The following is a 20,883-nucleotide window of genomic DNA, read 5'->3' on the forward strand; positions in this document are numbered from 1 at the left end:
TATCTCAGTCCCATTGCAAGTGTGTTTGAATGCAGGTTCAGAGAATATTGCCCCCCCCCCCCCCCCCCCCCCCCCCCCCCCCCCAATCACCCGTGTATGTTGTACATTAACCTTGGGTCTTACTATGTCAATATACATAAGCAATTCCCTGGGGTCTTACTATGATATACGTACGTAATACCCTGTACGTAAAGATTGGGTCTTACTATTGCAAATATGTCACCATAGTAAGCGTGTGTTCTAATGCAAGTGAAGGTGTTTGCAGGGACCAATATAGGTAGCATTATGAACTGATAAGGTACTGATGAGATGATAAAAATAACTGCAAATGGTTTAGTCATCCACCTGAGGAACGAAGCATCGAGAGCCCATATTGGAGATGGCGAGCAAGAATTGGAAGCCCAGCTTGGAGAGGATGAATAAGAATCACATTAAATATAGCTAACACAGGTTATGAAATTAATATGCATGACATTGTATCTATTTTAAGATATAATAGTATACATTGCAGATGCAGGAAGGGTACTGACGGTTTCCTTGATATATATGCTTAATCACGTTTGCTGCTTGAAGGTTCTTCTCGAATGCTTGGCCTGAACAATTTCCTGCACAAAGCAGGACATAAATCCAATCCAGCTTGAGCTTCTAGCAATGAGCAAAACCCCAAAGCAATCTGCACACACTCGGCTGCTGCATGAAGGCCACCAGTTGCAGCATGCCTTTCCACCAACGATGCAAAGTTTGCTACCTCAATGGAAGCCCACAGCACAAGCTCCGACATAAACGCTGCCTGCTCCCCAAACAGTGACTGGGAGTCTTTGACAGCATGAGATATAGCAGAGAATACAAGCTGCGAGAGGGCATAGGTATATGCTCCACCATAGCAGCTGCTATAAGACGAACGCAATCCCTGCACATTGTAAAGAAGCTTTCGTCTGTGTGCGTTCAAGAGCAGTGTATGAGCGCAAGGGGCATCACCCAGCCTGCAGAGAGCTAACACCGCAGCACGAAGTTGACGTCCACATATACAAGGTTGTTGCGCAACATCCACAAGCTGTTTTGCAAGCCTAGCTTTTCTTTCAGAGAGACGTAAAGCTTGTAATCGTATCCTAAAATTAGCATGATCTACTCCATGGTCTTTAATCATGTCATCTGCAGGATCCATAATCGCATTAATCTTCAGCTCACCCTCAAGTAAGAGAGCTAAAGCCTCATCAAGCCGTCTTTCGGCTATCAAGACATCGAGTGTATCTAATAACACCTCACTATCCTGCACTAACTCAACGTAAGGTTCTGCACCTGCTGGCGCTACATCCCTCGCATCTGGAATTGAAAAAACTATAAGTCGTTCTCCATCCACCATCGCATGAACCAGTGCAGCTTGCTTAAAAAGAAGACGTTGCATTGGCCATAGTTCACCTTCAGCTAGGTCTGACAATTCTTGAGAAATCCTGCAATGCAAAAAAATGTAGCACCAAGTCTAGTGCTGTAAGAAGAGAGCTGACAGAGAGAAATTTGGAATGCAAGGCTTGCAAACAGTCACACACGAGAGTAACCTAATCCTTAGTTAGTACTACATACAATGCAATTATGTACATGAATTTATTCTGAAGTACAAATAGTGTTCAATCTCCTGTTAGCTCTGCAACTCAAATTGCAGATGAGCTAGGGGGCGCTGCTCAAGGGCAAAAGTTGGCCGCCAAATCCTTCTCCTTGCTCTTCTAATCGCTTGTTGAAGAGGCTTGGGTGCTCATGATGAACTAACCTTCAATAAATACGGCCTTATCTGGGGGCTGGATCGCCCGTTTAAGGGGTGCGTTGGGTCACACCCATTTATTTGAAAAGGGTGTGGTGGGTCGCACCTGTGCATCGTACTAGGCTAACATTGTGTGTGTGTGTAATTGCAGCTTACAAGCAGGGTTCTAAAACGGCTTTCATAACATAGAAGATCAGGATTTTCGATCTTTCTTCTTCACTCTTGCTCTTGAGGCTTTGATTGACTCTTCATGGTATCATTGTGTAATTACAGCTTATAAGCCAAAGATCAGAATTTTCAATCAGGCTTTGATTGACTCTTCATGGGATCATTCGAAGCAGCACAAACTTTTTGAATTACTTCTTCAATTGCTTGGAACTTCTCTCGTTCTTGAAGATAAAATAGGAACACTATATGCCCCCTCCCCCCCCCTTTCTCTTGTCTCAAAGGAGAGAAAATAATTTGCATGAGTGTGAGGCTCGCATCACCAAGATTATGAACTTGGAACTTGCATTCAAGAACGTTGAACACTGCTTCATGCAAAAAACAAAAAAAACAAGAAAAAAACAAACAAACAAACAAACCAAAAAACAAAAAACTATTTGATGAAGACTTGCACATGGAGATTAGTCGAATCAACATGGACTGGGCTGAGCAGGCACTGCATGCTGGATGTAAATGCCCAAAATTAGCTCAAATGCCTCTCCAAAATGCAGAGCAAGAGCATCAGAAAATAGGTATAGGCTTAAGCCTTATATGCATAGAGGCTTAAGCATAAGGACATAAAGCTTAATGTATAAGCCATATGCACAAAGCTTATTAACATATATATTTTATTACGCTTGTAGATTTTCCTTACAATAGAAGCTCAACTTCACAATGCATTGCCTACTTATCTTCTTCTAAAGGTAAGAGTACTTGTCTTTCATAGTTCATTTCTTTACTTGTTTATGGTGCACCCCCCGCCCCCCCCCCCCCCGGTGCTTGGGAGTATTTTTTTTCATTACACAAGGCTTAAGAAACCTTATGCATAGAGGCTTAATGCTTAAGCCTCTATGTTTAAGGCTTATGCATAATGTTTAAGCCTTATGCATAAAGACTTAAGCATAAGGGATTTATGCATAAGGCTTCATGGATTAAGGCCTTATGCATAAGGCTTAAGCCTTATACACAAAGCCCTTATGTATAGAGGTTTAACGCATAAAGTCTCTATGCATAAAGCTTTGAAGCTTAAGCATTAAGCCTCTATACATAAGGCTTAAGCATAATATTTAAGCCTTATGCATAGAGGCTTTAGTATTAACCCTCTGGCCTACATTATATCGCATAAGACTTTTCCAATTGTGAGCCTTTGGGAGCCACCAGGACAGTGATTCTATTATGTCATTATAGGGAAAGATTTTGACTCTCTTAGAGGAATCATCTACATTACTCGGTGGTGGAGTTTTCCTGTTGAGGCCCGAGGAGCCATCATTGTTGGGATAGCCATTTATGTCTATGTAGGGGAGTACATCCCTTTAATACCCCTTTAAATTAAATTTTCCATTGTAAATAGAGTAATGGGGTAGGGATCTTACAACCAATAGGTGTGTCAAAGATGGCAACAACACTTGGAATATCTTGAAAATGCTCCATTTCTTACTTTAGAGTAAAAAGAGTCTGAAACAATCAGAAAGAAAAAAGAACTAGAGCATGAAGAAAGTAGAGAAAATAAGAAATCGAAAGTGTTAGGGAGCATAACTTAAATTGAGATCAAGAATTAGTTCCCACCAACCTGATAGAGAACCCAAGCTCTTTGCCCAAAAAAAATTGACACCGAACTAGCCTTGCATGTGTCTCACCACAACATCAGCAACAAAAGTTTCCACATACCTCAAATAGGTTAACAAAGAGGTAGTATGATCTACCTTGCTAGCTAACTTATTAGTTATCCTATGTATCACGTGCGTTCAAGAGGTATTAAAAAAACTCTTACCTGTGAATTTTTCATGAATAAAATGACCCCTTTTTCTTTATGGACTTACGTGTTTTTTTTCAAAATGGATTTAAAAACCCTTTCTATAAATGTATTTATGTAAATTTACCTTAAAATTTTGAATTAAAAAACCCTTTCATTTGAACTCATGTGCTATACTTACATATTTTTAGGTGAACCCTTGAGTCCAAATCACAACCAATGAATATGCATTTCTCTACCTTTGGATCCAACTTTGTTCGAGAACCTGCACATATACAATCCACCCAAATACTTTCAAGTAAGACACATCTGATTTTATGCCTATGAACTTCTGTTCAAGCGTCATACCATGAACAGCTGCAGTGGGAGTCATGTTCATGTTAGTGCTTCTACCCAAAAATAATGTGGCATATTCTTTTCAGATATCAAGGCATGTGCCACTTCTGCATGCCCCTGATTTCTCAAGAAATCGCTACACTCATTGGAGAAATACTCTCCCCCACCATCTGATCTTAGGCATTTTATTTGCGTGCCTTTTTCCTTCTCAACCAAGACTTTAAATCTTTGAAATTGAGCAAACACTTTACTTTTCTCCTTCATGAAATAAACCCACACTTTCCTAGTGTGATCATCAATGAATGCAACATAATACCTTCTACAACAACCTGCAGTTGTTGCAGTCTTGGCCGGTCCCCGTACATCTGAATGTATAACATCTAATGGCCTTACACTAATATGCTTTTCATGTGAAAAATCATGTTTGTCTTTCTTACCAAGCTAGCATGCTTCCTCGAGCATGCTTCACATACTTTATGCACACCATCAATCTTAAACTTTGGCAAACCTACAAAACAATGTTTTGGGCATGCATAGACTTCAACTGTTGTATATTCATATGACTAGTGCTGCTTGTGCCATATGTCAATATCTGCCAATGACACCTATTCCATGCACAAACATGGATACCTTTATTGTAGGCATGTTCACATCTAAAATAAACATCCTGCCATTTTTGTTACCCTTTGTAACCAAGCGATACTAATTTTTCAAATCTTCCACAAAACATCCTTGAGGATTAAACCACCTCACTTGTTGCAGACTCTGCTCAACCACCGTCCAACAGAAACTAGGTTCTTTGTAATATGTGGAACATGAAGTACATCTACTAAGTACTTCTTTTTACCATCCTGCATAGACATGGCACTTTACCAACATGTGTAATGGAATGCATATTATCATCACCGATTTCTATATAACTTGGTTTTTCCATTTTCTATATGTCTCTCACTACTACAGGATGATACATTTTCGACGCCTAGTTTCGATCGTGGCCACGTTGTCGAAATGAGCATCGATATAAACATCTCAAAGACATGTCTAAATAGGTATCGAAATAACTGTCAGAATAAGAGTCAAAGTAAGCATCAAAAAGTGCGTCCAAAAGGTGTCAGACCGCCCTTGGAAAAAATCAAAGTTTGAATGAGAATTTGCATAAAAAAGTGAGCTAAAGCGGGCGTTGAAATACCCGTTGAAAACACTTTCTATCTTCGACGTTTGTTTCGACAGAAATATCGACGCATATTTTGACGTCTATATTGACTTTGGAAAATTTTTAACGGAACCGCAGCGCCTCACTCTTAGCATTTTCAAAAATTTGTGCAGGTTTACCTCTCTCCCTAAATTTCTACAAGTTCTCTCCTCTCACCTTTCCCATCCCTAAACCATAAACCTAAGCCCTTTCCCCATCCCTTTGTTGCTTCAGATTTTTATGTAAGTGTGTGGTGCTAACACGTTGTGTTCTTTTTTTGTTTTACAGGTTCTATTCTCTCCCCCAGATTTATGCGAGTTTTCTCCTCTCACCTATCACCTCCCCTATTCTTAAACTCTAAACCTAAGCCCTTCCCCCATCCTTTTCTTCCTTAAGATTTTTTATATGTGTGTGGGCTAACATGTTGTGTTTTTTGTTTGTTTTGCATTTTCTAATTGGCCTCATGTTGCATCTTTGAGATTCGAGGTAGCCCTTCTCCTTTTCTCTGATTTATTATTTGCTTTGCTTTTGAGTATATGTGTAGTGTGGTGGTGTGGGGTGTGTGTGGTTTTTAAAAGTAGCTAATATGGTGTGTTTTGTTTGTAGGGTTTTAGTAATTTTTAGCTCTCTCTTGGTCTCTCCCGCTCAAGCCCTTCCTCAAGACTCCAATTAGCAAACAATCTGGTAAGTGCCCTAATCTCATTGTCTTTGGTTTTTTTTAAAGTATCTTCTTTCTTTTGATATTGCCCATGTCATGGAATTAACATGGGCATGTTGTGAAGGTATGTGTGTAGACCATGGATCATACACCAAGCGGTGAGATGATGTTGGCAATGAGATGAAGTCTCGAATCTATGAGTTATGCAATATAGCCTTTGCCCACGACTTCATGACTACATGGCATAAACTTGATAGCACAAATAAACAACGAGTTGTCAATTAAATCAAGAGTGAGATTATGCCAGCACCAAGTAGGAGGTCCATCCTAGATGGATTAAAGATTACATGGTGATGAATCACTGGTGCAACCACATCACATGCAAGGCAAAAACAAGGGGACAAAAGCCTTGGAATTGTACACAAGAGATTGGGGAAGAAGAGTGCAGAAAGCACAATGCAAATTCCCAAAGGCATAAGCTACAAGAGGAGGCCGTAGCGAAGCAAATGGAGACCATAGGGAGCTCCCATCTTGGAAGCAGTGGCTGGGATGCTTTCCACACGTACTTTGTAAGTATTAATAGTACCATCACTCAATTTTTTTTGGCATAATGGGCATTTCATTTTTGTTAATAAGTATTCATGCTTCATGCTTCTATTAAAGCGTGGTAGGTTGTGCAATGAGTGATGCGGAGGAAAGGTAGGCCCTAATACAAGACACATATGCCCTCCTCGAGAAACTTGAGCAAGAGGGCATCAACGTGAACTGGATGGATGTGGTGAATATGGTAAACCTCTACGTTTTTAGTCATCAAATACTTTTTTCCTCACTTGTCATTTTTGAAGTTTTTCCTTATAAATACTTTTTTACAGGGACTATTGCCAAACCCTAAGGGCAACAGCGATGATTAGGTTCTATGTACCGGAGTCGGGCCGCTAAATACATTTTTGTTGGCTCTATGTATAAGCATATTTTGTGTACATATTCTTGTTGCCTCCATGAGATATGTAACTTCTTCTACTTAATAAAAATTTGAGTTTTGTAACCTTTGTGTACAGAACAGGGAAGTACTCTTTAAAACTGGCACACTGGTACATTCAGGTGTGGGACTGCACTTGGGTGTACCATTATTCAATAAATAAATAAAACCTACATCTGTCAAAATAGTTGTCTAAGCGTCGAAATTCCACTCAAAATAAATGTCAGTATTGCATCGAAAAAGGTGTCACAATAAGCGGTAAAAATAATGTCATAAAGTAAAATTTGTTTTTTATGTTTTGAACATGTATTTTGACGCATATTCGCACGCATATTTTGACACAGATATCGGCAGTTTCATATCGACACTTTTATTGATGTGCATATTGATGCTTTCAGAGATTTTTTACATGTTCATTTTCGTTGGAAAAAAACGTCGAAATTAAACCCGCATGTAATAGTGTCGAAACCACTCACCATGATTGGTTATGTGGTTAGAGTCTCCAGAATCCACATACCATAAGTATATCTATAGATCATGACACATCTCCTGTTGTGAAACTAAGCATGTGCTACATCACAAAAACAACTTATCACTTCTGTCACATCACCACCATGTTTAGTAGATGATGCATAGTTGCCTTGGTGCAACTTTCCACTTTTAATGTCATTCTACTTTTTAAAGCAGTCCTTTGCCATGTGCCCTAGTTTGCTACAATAATAGCACTCTATGCTATTTGCACTCTGATTTGTTTGCCAACCACCTCGGCCCCCCTCTGGCTCCCCCTACCTCTAGGAAGGTGGCCTCTTCAACCTATGTATAATTGCTGCTGCTACTATTCATTGGATTGTTGTTGTCCATAATTATGGTTTCCATGTCAGCCACCACCTTGGCCTCAACCACGACCTTTATCTTTGCCTCTACCTAAACTGGAGTAGAAGGCATGTTTTGATGTGTTCTTGCTTTGTGAAGAGAGACGAGTCCTCACCTAGATACTTTTCTTCTAGATAGTACTAAATCCCAAAAGTTGGGAACATTCTCCCTAACTGCAATGAAGGTTTTAAATGTGTTGTACTCTTTGCCAATTTCATTCATAGAGATGCTCACTAAATCATCATCTTCCACCAATACATTGATAAACCCAAGAGATTTAGCAATGCCGTGGATCTTTAAAGCATACTCATTCATAGACATGCTTTTCTTTTCCAATGTACGTAGCTCTTGTTTAGCTATAGTTTTCTCGCCTTTGTGTCAGTCTAGAACATATGCACCAAGTTCTACCATGAAATTCCTCGAGTGTTGGCATCCTATATGTGTCCTATAATTGTGTCTGTAGTAACACTGATTAAAAGCTAATCCATGACTTTTCTTGCACTCTAGTTTGAGTCCTTGAATGCCTTTACATCTACTGGAGTGGCATTCTTTTTGGGCAACTCTAGAGGATCCTTATTGTCTCCTTTGACATAGTCACAAAATCATTTATCCATCATAAAATTGGTCATTCTGAACTTCCAAGCATGGAAGTTTTTCTTGTCTAGTTTCTCACTAATAATTTGATTGAGTCTGTGAGACATGTTTGTCCCTGTAACAACCAAAACCTATAAACATACAATTTCTGTACGTAACATGTAACACAGTAGTATCTTTTATGCCCACAACAGTAGTCCTACACAACCTTTATGTCACCAGATGTGACCAAAAAACATGTACATACATCAAAGATTAGCAATACATGTGCAAACACTATCTTCACTCCAAAAATGCATTGTTGCACTGCAATAACCAAGTCTCAAATAGAGACAATTCTCAACTAGAACTTCTCAAATTGTCGAAAACACCTTACAGTGACAAAATGGAGATTGAAACATACCTAAAATGCAAAATAAAACTGCAATAAAAAGTACTAAGCACCACACAGGCACCTCAACGCCTGTAAAGACAGCTCCTCAATCGGAGATATGTAGCTCCCGGAGCTACCCAAGGAGTGTTATACCTAAACAAGAAGGGTAAGAGATAATGATGCTCTTACTCGTGTACTGCTTCCTTTGCTTTCAAAACTTCCTTTGCTTACCACCACTAAGATCCTTAGCCTTAACCAGGCTCTGATACCATAAAGAGAATGCAAGGGAGAGGGAGAGCTTGAGTTCCTTGTTGCAAGCACACACACACACACACACACACACACACACAAGAGAGAGAAAAACACAAGAGGGAGATGGATGGCTGAATTTTCTTATATCTTCTTCTCTTCTCTACAATCATACAACTAAAAAGATAAGAGTACATACTATAAGGGAAAGTACTCTCCTACAATAACATACAATGGTTGGTTCATAGTGTTAACTTGACTATATGAGCTAGCGCTATACCTATGCTATAACTCTAGTACTCCAAAGTAGTCACACAGCTTGTCATCTTTTGGCAGCATATCGACCATAATCTCACCAACCATGCTAGTGGCATAAATGCGGAGGCTATCACCCAGGTGGGTCATCCATGTCCCTAGCACTAGTTGAGCTCGATATGTCAACATCAATAATCCATGTCAAGAAATGGATACCAACCTTGTTTTAACCTCTATAGCCCACATAAGTTACAATAGTGACCAACTACGATGATCTTACAGAACATCAAAAAGAAAAAACTTCTATGTACATACTTGCATAACATCAAAAAAGTGTTATGTATATACTTGCACGACATCAAAAAGAAAAATAAAAATAAAAAAAGGAGGAAGAGAACACTGGAGATCTAAAGGACCTCAGCTCACACGAGAAGGAAGAGAACACTAGAAATCTAAAGGACCTCAACTCACAGCAAGGAGAAGAATAGGACCTCAATTGTTGCTGCTATTGTTCATCGGACTATTGTTGTCCATAATTATGGTTTCCATGTCAACCCACGAGCTTGGCCTCGACCACGACTTTTATCTCTGCCTCTACCTGAATTAGAGTAGAAGGTATGTTTTGATGTGTTCTTGATTTGTGAAGAAGAGTCCACACCTAGATACTTTTCTTCTATGAACACTATAGATAGTACTAAATCCCAAAAGTTGAAAACATTCTTGCTGATTGTAAAAATGAAGGTCTTGAATGGTTTGTACTCTTAGCCAAACCAATTCAAAGAGATGCTCACTAAATCATCATCATCTTCCACTGATACATTGATAAACCCAAGAGATTTAACAATGTTGTTAATCTTTAAAGCATACGAGCATTCATAGACATGCTTTTCTTTTCCAATGTATGTAGCTCTTGTTTTAGTTGTAGTTTTCTTGCCTTTGTGTTAGTCTAGAACATCTACACCAAGTTCTGCCATGTAATTGCTCGAGTGTTGGCATCCTATATGTGTCCTATCATTGTGTCTGTAACACTCATTAAAAGCTAATATATGACTTTTCTTGTACCCTAGTCCTTGAATGCCTTTACATCTACTGGAGTGGCATTCTCTTCAGAAACTCTAGAGGCTCTTCATTGTCTCCTTTGACATAGTCCCAAAATCCTTTACCCATCAAGAAATTGGCCATTCTGAACTTCCAAGCATGGAAGTTTTTCTTGTCTAGTTTCTCACTAATAATCTAATTGAGTCTATCAGACATGTTTGTCCTTATAACAACCAAAACCTGCAAACAAACAATTTCTATATGCAACTTGTAACATGACAGTATCTTCTGTGCCCACAGCAATACTTCTGCACAACCTTTATGTCACCATATGTGACCAAAAAACATGTACATACATAAAATATTAGCAATGCATGTGCAAACACTATCTTCACTCCCAAAATGCACTATTGCACTACAATAACCAAGTTTCAAGTAGAGGCAATTCTCAACCCCCATAAGTTCTCAAAACTGACAACCCTTTGCAGAGTGATAGAATGGAGATCACAATGCGCTCGAAATGCGATTCAGGCTACAAAACTAAAGTACAAAGCACTAAGCACCACAAAGGCACCTCCACACCTGTGAAGACAACTCCTCAATCAGAGATGTGTAGCTCTCGCAGCTACCCAAGGAGTGTCATACCTAAACAAGAAGGGGAAGAGATAATGATTCTCTTACTCTTGTATCGCTTCCTTTGCTTTCATAACTTCCTTTGCTTTTCGCTAAGCTCCTTAGCCTTAACTAGGCTCTGAGACCATAAAGAGAATGCAGGGAAGAAGGAGAGCTTGAGTTCCTTGCACACACACACACACACACACACACACACAAGAGAGAAAAACACAAGAGCGAGATGGATGGTTGAATTTTCTTCTATCTTGTTCTCGTATCTACAGTCATACAACTAAAAAGATAAGAGTACATACTATAAGGGAAAGTACTCTCCCACAATAACATACAATGGTCTGTCCATAGTGTTAACTTCACTATATGAGCTAGCGCTATACCTATGCTATAACTCTAGTACTCGAAAGTAGTCACATAGTGTGTCATCCACATTGGCAGCATATCGACCATAATCTCACCAACCATGCCAGTGGCATAAGTGCAGAGGCTAGGCGGGTCATCCATGTCCACAACACTAGTTGAGCTCTATATCTAAACATCAATACTCCATCTCAAGAAATGGATACCAACCTTGTTTTTAACCTCTATAGCCACATAAGTTGCAACAGTGACCAACTACAATGATCTTACAGAACACCAGAAAGAAAAAATTCTATGTACATACTTGCACACAATCAAAAAGCAAAAAGTTGTATGTACATACTTGCACAACATCAAAAAGGAAAACAAAAAAAGGAGGAAGAGAACACTAGATATCTAAAGGACCTCAACTCACACAAAGAAGAAGAGGACACTAGAAATCTAAAGGACCTCAACTCACAGTAGGAAGAAGAATAGGACACTAGAGATCTAAAGGGCCTCAACTCTCAACGAGAAGAAGAGAACACTAGAAATCTAAAGGACCTCAACTCACAGGGAGAAGAAGATACTATTTATCGATATCTAGAAATCTAAAGGACCTCAACTCATAGCTATTAGCAGCTAGAAGAAGATACTAATTATAGATAACATGACAAGGCTTATTAATGTTTTCATCTTTGGAAATACATGCAATATCCACTTTAAGTATGGCAACTTTACCATGTCCCCCTTCCAACTTTAACCGATCATGAGAATATGATCCACATTACAAAGAAAGTATGTTAACCACTTTTGGTCCACATGGTTCTTCACCGACACACTTTGTATTGAGCATGGCATTTTTGGTAAACATGGTTCTTAACTCACAATATTCACACACTTTGTACTAAGCATGGCATTTTTGGTAAACATGGTTCTTAACTCACAATATTCACACACTTTGTACTAAGCATCTCTTTAATTATATTGTAATTCTCATCATTTGACATTGTGCTCACATTCGAGCTCGACCAAGTCAAACAATGCTTATGAAGTATAAAATTATTCTTCTTATGTTTACCAAGTCAAGCAATAGAGTCTAGTGAACATTCTATTTACTCTCTCTTGCATCTCTAATATGTGTGGATGGGATTAAGATTAGCATTTAGTTATGCTTTGTGTGATGATGGGCTTGTCTTCTCCCGATTCTCCTTATTCTCCTCTCTTCCCTCTTTCTTGAGAAGTTGGTCATAGAATAGCGATAATGTTCAACTCCTCATGTAAGGATTTCCACTCCGACCCTCTGCAAGAAGAAGATTCACCACCTAATGAATGCGGCAACAATCTGATTAAAGTGTGGCATCTAGTTGCTCTCCATATGTGAGGGGGAAGATCTTGAGCTTGGTAGTTCAGTGAGTAATTTGCCACATGACCCTCACCCTAATAATGCTAAATTGACAACTTGCAAACACATCACACACAAGTAGCCTAACCTAATCCTAATATTACATAGTGAAATAACTTAAGTGTTTGTTTGTTTAAGTGATCAATTTGCTCATCATCTCAACCCATGTTATTGAGATGAATGTGACTATTGAAGGGTAAATGTTGGCAAACATTGGTTGCTAGATCCTTCTCTCTTAGCTCTTCCAATTTCTTTTTGGACTTACGTGCTGAAGAGTACTCGATAATGAATAAGGGGACTAGGGCACTTTAAACAGGGCCTCATGAGGGTCAATCAACTTGCTTAGGTGACATCCTACTACTCGTCGACTGCTCACCTAACCTCCTACTCTAACAGACTAACCTTACCCCATTTCCCAATACATGTACCCATAGATGGCCTACCTCAGCATGGGTGCTCATTTTCCATGCAACTCATGGCCTACTTGGGTGTGGTGGTTCTCTAAGCTTACCACAAGACTACCTAGCTAGTGAATCTAGTGGAGGTGGCCCGGTACTTAATGTAAAGAAGGTTGTTGATGTAACAAATGGAGTGATAACTCATGATGTCATACTAAAGCATGCTCATAATCTAGAGCTATCAGAATCACCAAGTGGAATGCACTATTAGAATGTCCAAACCTAGAAACATTCTAGGTTGTATGCCTTAGATAATAGCAAAGTAATTACAAAAAAGATATTGAGAACTAGGGCTACATTTTATAAAACCATGAAATTATGTTAAATTTTCACATAGTACCTACAAATCACTTATCGAAGAAGAGACCTACAAATTTTCACATAGCGCCTACAAATCACTTATCAAAGAAGAGACCTACAAATTTTCACATAGTACCTATAAATCACTTATCAAAGAAGAGACCTATAAATTTTCACATAGTACCTATAAATCACTTACCGAAGAAGAGACCCATAATTGGCATAAACACTCTAACACATTTTTGTAACCGAAGCCTTTTTTAGTCTAACCAACTCTTCACATAAGCTTCCAATTCCCTAGCATAAGAGTTCCACCATGAAGAGACATGTTAACATAAGCAACATTGTTTAAAATAAATACTCCACCTAGAAATTGTCCCATTATAAATAATGTGTAAAAGAAAACATAAACTAAGCAACTTCAATGACTTCATATTGTAGTTCCTCATCAACCATGCCACATAATGATAGGACCATGGGTTTTAAGTACTGTAATTAGCAAAAATACATATTGTGATGGGTCATCCAGCAATCAAAAATATATGTTGTGATGAGGTCATCCAATCATAAATACATATTGTGATGGGGTCGTCTGATCAAAAGACAAGCTTTAGCATTGCACACACATTTTCTAATGCAATAAAAATCTCCTAAATCATCCTACATCCCAAATCCCGTGTTGGACCTTTCAATCAATCAATTGATGCATTCCTAATGTTTTATCCATCACTTCATGATAAAACTCTAAGAATTTATTCAAACTTTTTATATTATTGCAAACAAACTCGCTAATTGAATTTATTGTTGGTGCATTGGCAAGTTTCTCTACTGCACTCCAATGTGCACAAGATCATACAATAGCATCCAATAGCTTAGGTCATGTATTTACTACTTACCTATTTTGCTTTGACCCAATTTATCATTAATATCATCTCCCACATCAAACTCTATCCCAAGACTAAAGTGGATGTAAGAAGGTACAATGTGTAGTGTATATAACTCCTTTACTGGGTAGGAATCGGACCGCTGTCGAAAACCATAGCAAAACACTTACAATAAGTAGGATCTTTTGTAGCACACTTACAATAAGTAGGATCTTTCATAGCACAAAACTTACTAAAACTGAAATTGCATAATAACAAAGCTGGAGTATTAGTGAAGTGTACAATAAATGGTAAAGCCCCACAATTGTGTACTTGTGTGTGAAGGAAGCTTCGATAGTTAATATTGCACTACTAAGATGAAGGCTATATTCTTGTAGAAGCTAGGGAGTAAACTTATAGTAAATGATTGATGAACTATATAGAGAAGGGATTGGTTGTGTATCTATATAGGTATGCATACATCAGGCAACCATGACATGACCCCCGTAAGTCCAGGATTATGATTGGTGCCACTATCAGTGGCGTAAAATTGGCCCATAAAGATTAACTAAAAGTTGTTACACAATCTACTCTCCCACAACCATTCGGGCTCATGCTGGCCCTGTTGATTTAGCATCACAATGTTAGGAAAAGATGTCCAAGAGTAAAGTAAATGTTTTATCCACCACTTCATGATAAAACTCTAAGCATTTATTCAAACTTTTCATATTCTTGCAACAAACTTGCTAATTGAGTTTATTGTTGGTGCTTTGGCAAGTTTCTCTACTACACTCCAAAGTGCACAAGCTCATCCAATAGTATCCAATAGCTTAGGTCATGTACATTTACTACTTACCAATCATGCTTTGACTCAATTTAGCATTAATATCATTTCCCACATCAAACTCTATCCCAAGACTAAAGTTGATGCAAGAAGGTATAATGTGCACTGTATATAACTCCCTAACTGGCAAGGATCAAACCATTGTTGAAAACCATAGTAGAACACTTACACAATCAGTAGGATCTTTCGTAGAACAAAACTTACTAAAACTAAAATTGCATAATAATAGAGTTGGAGTATTAGTGAAGTGTACTATGTACTTGTGTGTGAAGTTAATCTTGCACTACTAAGATGAAGGCTATATTCTTCTAGAAGCTAGGGGATAAACTTATAGTAATGATTGATGAACTATATAGAGAAGGGGTTGATCGTGTATCTATATAGGTATGCATACATCAAGGAACCATGACATGACCCCAAATTCTCTAAGCGCGGTCATCTTTTCTGACCGCGCTTAGAGAATTTGGTTTAGCTGCCAAAGCTTTCAGTTTCCTGGAATCATTGGTTTTAGCTGCCATTAAGCATTGTGCTATAAGACTCTGCAATCAAGGGCTTCTTCTTCTTTTCTTTTATTTTTTGTGACTTTTCTATGCAGCAATCATCAAAGAATTAATGCAATTTTTCTGATGGAACAGACCTTTCTATCTTTACCTTTTCACTCACGATCTGGTTGCATCTGGACTCCACGAATGCATTGGCATCGAACGTCTCAAGCTTGAACGACCTGAGCTCATCGATCGGTACGTCCTCTGTCTCAGCGTGATGCAGGTCGTGATGCTGTGCAGATGTTCCATCGGCAATCGCTGGATGGTTTTCTCTGGACCGCGTCGAAGGCGACAAGGAGGCCATTGAAGACGCCTCGACGCAGCGATGGCTGTTGTGGTCTGTTCAATCTGCCATCCCGAGACTATATTGTAGGCTGTTGTTGAGCGCTGAAAACTCTAAAGAAGGACTGGCTCCTTCCGTCCTCGCAATAGCCTCGCGACATCTGCGTCTGTGCTAACCTAAATCCGATTGACCTGACGTGGTCTCTGCTAGCCCTAAAATCTGAAATTCGATCGGACAAACTGTCTTTAGCAAGGGGATGCGTTTCATCTTCACCTTCAGCTTCAGGGGCGCGTCGTCTACTTATGATTAGAACGTTGTTAGTATTTTCCTTGAAGGTGTTCAATCAGACTTATTCTTTTCTCTCTCTGTCACATGTACGTGCTCTATAACACGTCACCATCGGCCCCAGCCCGGGGGAGACTGATCACATGAGGCTACACGTTAGGACGCCTCCCAACCTTGATCAGACTCGAGATCAAGGACATGCTCCAATGCCACAGAGCGACTCTCTCTCTCTCTCTCTCTCTCAAATCTTTGCAGTACGTGTGTCTCATACTGTCTCTATGTCTGTTGTTACACAAACAAGGAGATGGGCATGGATTATTGGATAATCACAGGCATGGCTCTCTCTCTCTCTCTCTCTCTCTCTCTCTCTCTGTGTCTCTCTCTCTCTCTCCCTCCCCACACCACCCAACAAAATAAAAAAGTATGCGCATAAATCGAGCATCGCACGTGTTTTACAGTCGAGGCGAGGCCCTGCACAGCTAAACAAAATTTGGGGAGTGGGGGGGATGCTAGGGCAAAGATGGCGGGGGAAGAAGAGCTCTCTCTATCCCCTCTCTCTCTTCCCGCCAAAAACCCTAAAAAAGGGCTACCAGGTGTATTTGCTTGTATTGTGACCTGATTTCCGGTAGTATTTGCTTGTATTGTGACCTCTAGGGCTGAGAAACCCCTGATTTTGCTGACCTATGCGGGTGTGAGGCTAAAGTCGTCTACTCGAAAAACAAACCCACGTGGCTCAAATTTGAAGCCTTCAGGCCAGTTAGCCGTTCAGAGAAGGGTTCTCCAAAATTTAGCTTGCAAAAGAAAAGCCCCCTTAGGATAAGACCTTCTCCCATGAAAAAGTAAAAAAACATTAAATTCAATAGAAGGACAAGTATGAAAAATATACAACATATTACATATGATAAGTTACTAACTTAAAACTTGTAAGATATGGTTAGGTTACATTGTGCAACTTGCAAGTTACCTCTAAATCTAAGTTCTACGACTAACTTGGTAGTGGTCATTGACTCACTGGACAGTCCAGTGATCCAATGCCACCAGCTTCAATTAAAATACAGATATTTAAATGCCTACATTTGAGTTTCAACAGGCGGTAGCTTTTTATTATTGAATTAGACGTTAATTATAATTTACCTCTCTAGAAGCCAAAGAGTGTTCCACATGCCTATATAGGGGTTGTGGCTTGTAGGAGTTTGCCAACTAGCTTGTGCAAGAGCACACCGACTAGTCATGGGGCCTTTTCTTTGTTTAGACCTTTCTAATGTGCACATGGCATTTGGGTAGTATCGTTCGACCCAAGGCAACATCCAAAAAATGCCCATGGCCCCTAGGTGGCCAAAAGAGTGCCGACAAGCTCCTGATTTACAGATTTTGTCCATGTCTATTGGAAATCAAACTCCATCCTCATCATGAGTTGCTCTATTATGTAAGGCTCCCTACTATATGAGCAAGCCATTGAGTTGAGCACTTGTGTAAGATCCCTCCAAAATATCTAAAATTTTTGGAGATTACTAAAAAATAGGTATGGTGCTATTTTTGGAACTATTTCTATTAAATTGATGGAGTGATAAGACTTGTGAACCCTCTATTGATAATTTTAATTAGATATATTATATAAATTAAGATTAGATGGATTTAATTTAAAAAGACGCATGCACATAAAAAGTTGTCTAAGTTAGAGTTGAGTTTATTTGTGGTGCATGGTATAATTTGCAAAAGGTGCGTGAGAGAAAGGACTAGGCTTTTGATCAATTTTGAGGACAACTTTAGACTAATTTTAGAAGTAAGAACTTGTGCATCAATTTTTAAGCTTTCTAAAATGAGCTAAAGAGTATCCTATTCTAAGTTGTCTAGCTAAAGTTATGGTTGAAATATGACTACATCTTTTGGAAGCATGCAAAGGGTGAGAGACCTCTTCTGACGGTTATAAGAAGGGGAGAGGAACTTTGTAAAAGAGGAAAAAAATATTGCCTATGAATCCACAACTTTGCCCGTCTCTCTATCATAGGCAAGTCTCTACTATTCATGTCTAAGTATTTCCACCAATGGTGGAAGAAGACTACCACTACAAGAGATTAGCCTTAGGTTGCTTTTGTTTAAATTTCCCTACAGCATCGGTATATGCAATAAAATCATCAGTACCAGTGTTAGTATATGCATCAAGCACATTCATGTACATATCGATGTATACACCCATGTTGGTTAATATAAAATTGTCGGTGCATGCATCAAGCACCGATGTACATACCGATGCTTGGATTAATACCAATGCACATACTCATGCATCTACCCACACATATATTGACATGGGAGAAATTTTTTGGGTAGAATGTGACAAATTGAGGTAGTTTACCCTCACCTAACCCATTCTTCCCATAGTACCTAGCTAGGTACTTTAGATATAAACACATTAGGTTAAAATAGATAATTTAGCATTAAAAAGACAAAGAATGCACAAAAGATTATCAAATTTATTAGTAATATATGTGCAAACTTTTTACATCATTTTCAAAAAAATATGAGCAAAGCTAGCACTAAGATTACAAAAATTATAAACATAGCTCTTACAAAAATTATGAGCATAGCTCTTATAAAAAATAGGAGCAAAGATAAACAAAAGCCTATGTACTAGCTACTCATCACGATCATCAGAGAGAGGAGAGCTAGCATGGCGGTGCTACAAAGTTTTCATCGTTCCTATACAATTAACAAGAAGAGAAACTCTATGGATGCTTTGGCTTCTCGACGGGTCCTTCCCACTCTATCTTGTCAAATAATGATGTAGTTCCATGAGATCATGCGAAGCCATACTCTTCTTGAATATAGCCAATAGGCCCCACTACTTCTTTCTACACACATTCAAGGAAGAATATTTCCCTCTACTTCCATCTACACACATTCAAGGAAGAATATTTAGCATATATGATAGGTCTACATCATAATTCATACATACATTATTATTAGAAAGAAAGGGATGAAAGCTTAATATGAAAAGTTTGTATTAAAGTGCTCCGTGCCACCTATGCTACCAAGATGAGAAGTTTCAAGGCTTGCTTTAGTAGCCTCCCATTGTTATTTGTACTTGTTGGGGGTGTCACGAACCTTAGCCTTACCTTTTTCTAGTCATCAATGTCGAGACACGGGGGCTTATTCTTTCCTTTCTTTATTGCGTACCACACTTTGGACCTTCGATGGTTCATTACGTCTCTCATTCTCTTGAGCACCACTTGTTGTTAGATTGTTGTTTTGGGTTGGCACAAGGCACTCTCTATGGAGCTGCTCACAATAATGTAGTTCTTTTCTTCATCGAGTTTTTCGTGTTACTTCGTGTGAGAATATCGTGGTGGCCAAACTATACACTACAAAGCTGATGCATACACATCAGTACCCTCCCATCTAGCTCATTCTCAATGATGGACCCATCATCATAGCATCTATAATAGTACATGGTCCTGCTAGAGAGTGAGGAGTAATTGGAGTGCGAGCATAAGGAGTGCTTGCCGGTGTGAAACTTGAAGTGATGTTGCCTACAGTGGCTCTAGTAGGAGTGACACTCGGAGTGGCTATAGGAGTGAAACCTCGAGTAGCACATGGAGTAGTCTCAACAGAACTTGTAGGATGATACATGTGGTGGAGTAGTAGTATCACTACCACCACCTCCACGTATACCAGTACCGTGCATCGGCGGCTATACGAATACTATGAGACCTGTGTCATGAACTTTATGCATCATTAGCATCACTCCAAGCACTAGGGGTAATAGGACTCGATGAGATAGGAACGGGTGAGGTGAGCTCCAACCTCACTATCTAATCTCATCCTACATGTAGTCTCACAAATCACCAAACATGGGAGCTTCAAAACTAAACATGCATTAGTTTTAAAACAAAACATATGCAAGATATGTTAGGAATCTTTTGCATACATGCACATAGCTATCTATGTATGCATAGATCTCTATACATAAAGTATTATGCATAGAGCTCTATATAACAATATTATGCATAGAGTCTTATGAATAAGAATATGCATAGACTCTTATGCATAATACTATGTGATAGTATTATGCTTAGAGTCTTATATGCATAGGGACTATGCATAGACTCTTATAATCTTCTTATGCATGATTGGTTGATGATATGGAGCCTTATTTATAAGCATTAGCCTTATGCATAAGCCATAAGCCTTATGCATGAGCCACATGCATAAGTTTAAGCCTTATGCATATTAAGCCTATGAGCTGCATACACAAGAGATTTATCTTTGCATAGGTGTAAGCCTTATGCATAATCCTATTTGGCATACTCTATGCATGCAAAAAAGAGATAATGTATACTCTAAAGTAACGGGGGATTCCTATTGCAATACAAATAGTTACGATTAAGTTATGTTAGTTCGATTAAGTCCTAGAAGACCCTTCTATGCATGCATAAAGAGAGCATGCCTTAGAACATGCATAAAGAGAGCATGCCTTAGAACATGCATAGAGTGTGCATAGAGCATGCATACTAACCCTAAACCCCATCACCCGAGTGTAAACAAGAAAAATATAAATAGAAAAAGATATTGTGTAAGAGCTTACCTCGAGTGGTTGAGCAAAGTTGGACTCAAAAAAGGCAAGACCTACAATAATGCAAGAAAATGATGTAATTATGAGAGCAATGTTAAGGCTAA

The 20,883-nt window shown here is 39.0% G+C and overlaps 1 pseudogene; it reads right to left on the reverse strand.

The window, feature by feature from the left end:
* Positions 1–550: 550 nt before the first annotated feature.
* On the reverse strand, positions 551–1,870 carry LOC147628495 (exocyst complex component EXO84B pseudogene; annotated as a pseudogene).
* Positions 1,871–20,883: the final 19,013 nt, after the last annotated feature.

This window comes from Cibotium barometz, chromosome 19, assembly GCF_041138505.1.
Source record: "Cibotium barometz isolate CiBa-2024 chromosome 19, ASM4113850v1, whole genome shotgun sequence".
NCBI lineage: Eukaryota > Viridiplantae > Streptophyta > Polypodiopsida > Cyatheales > Cibotiaceae > Cibotium > Cibotium barometz.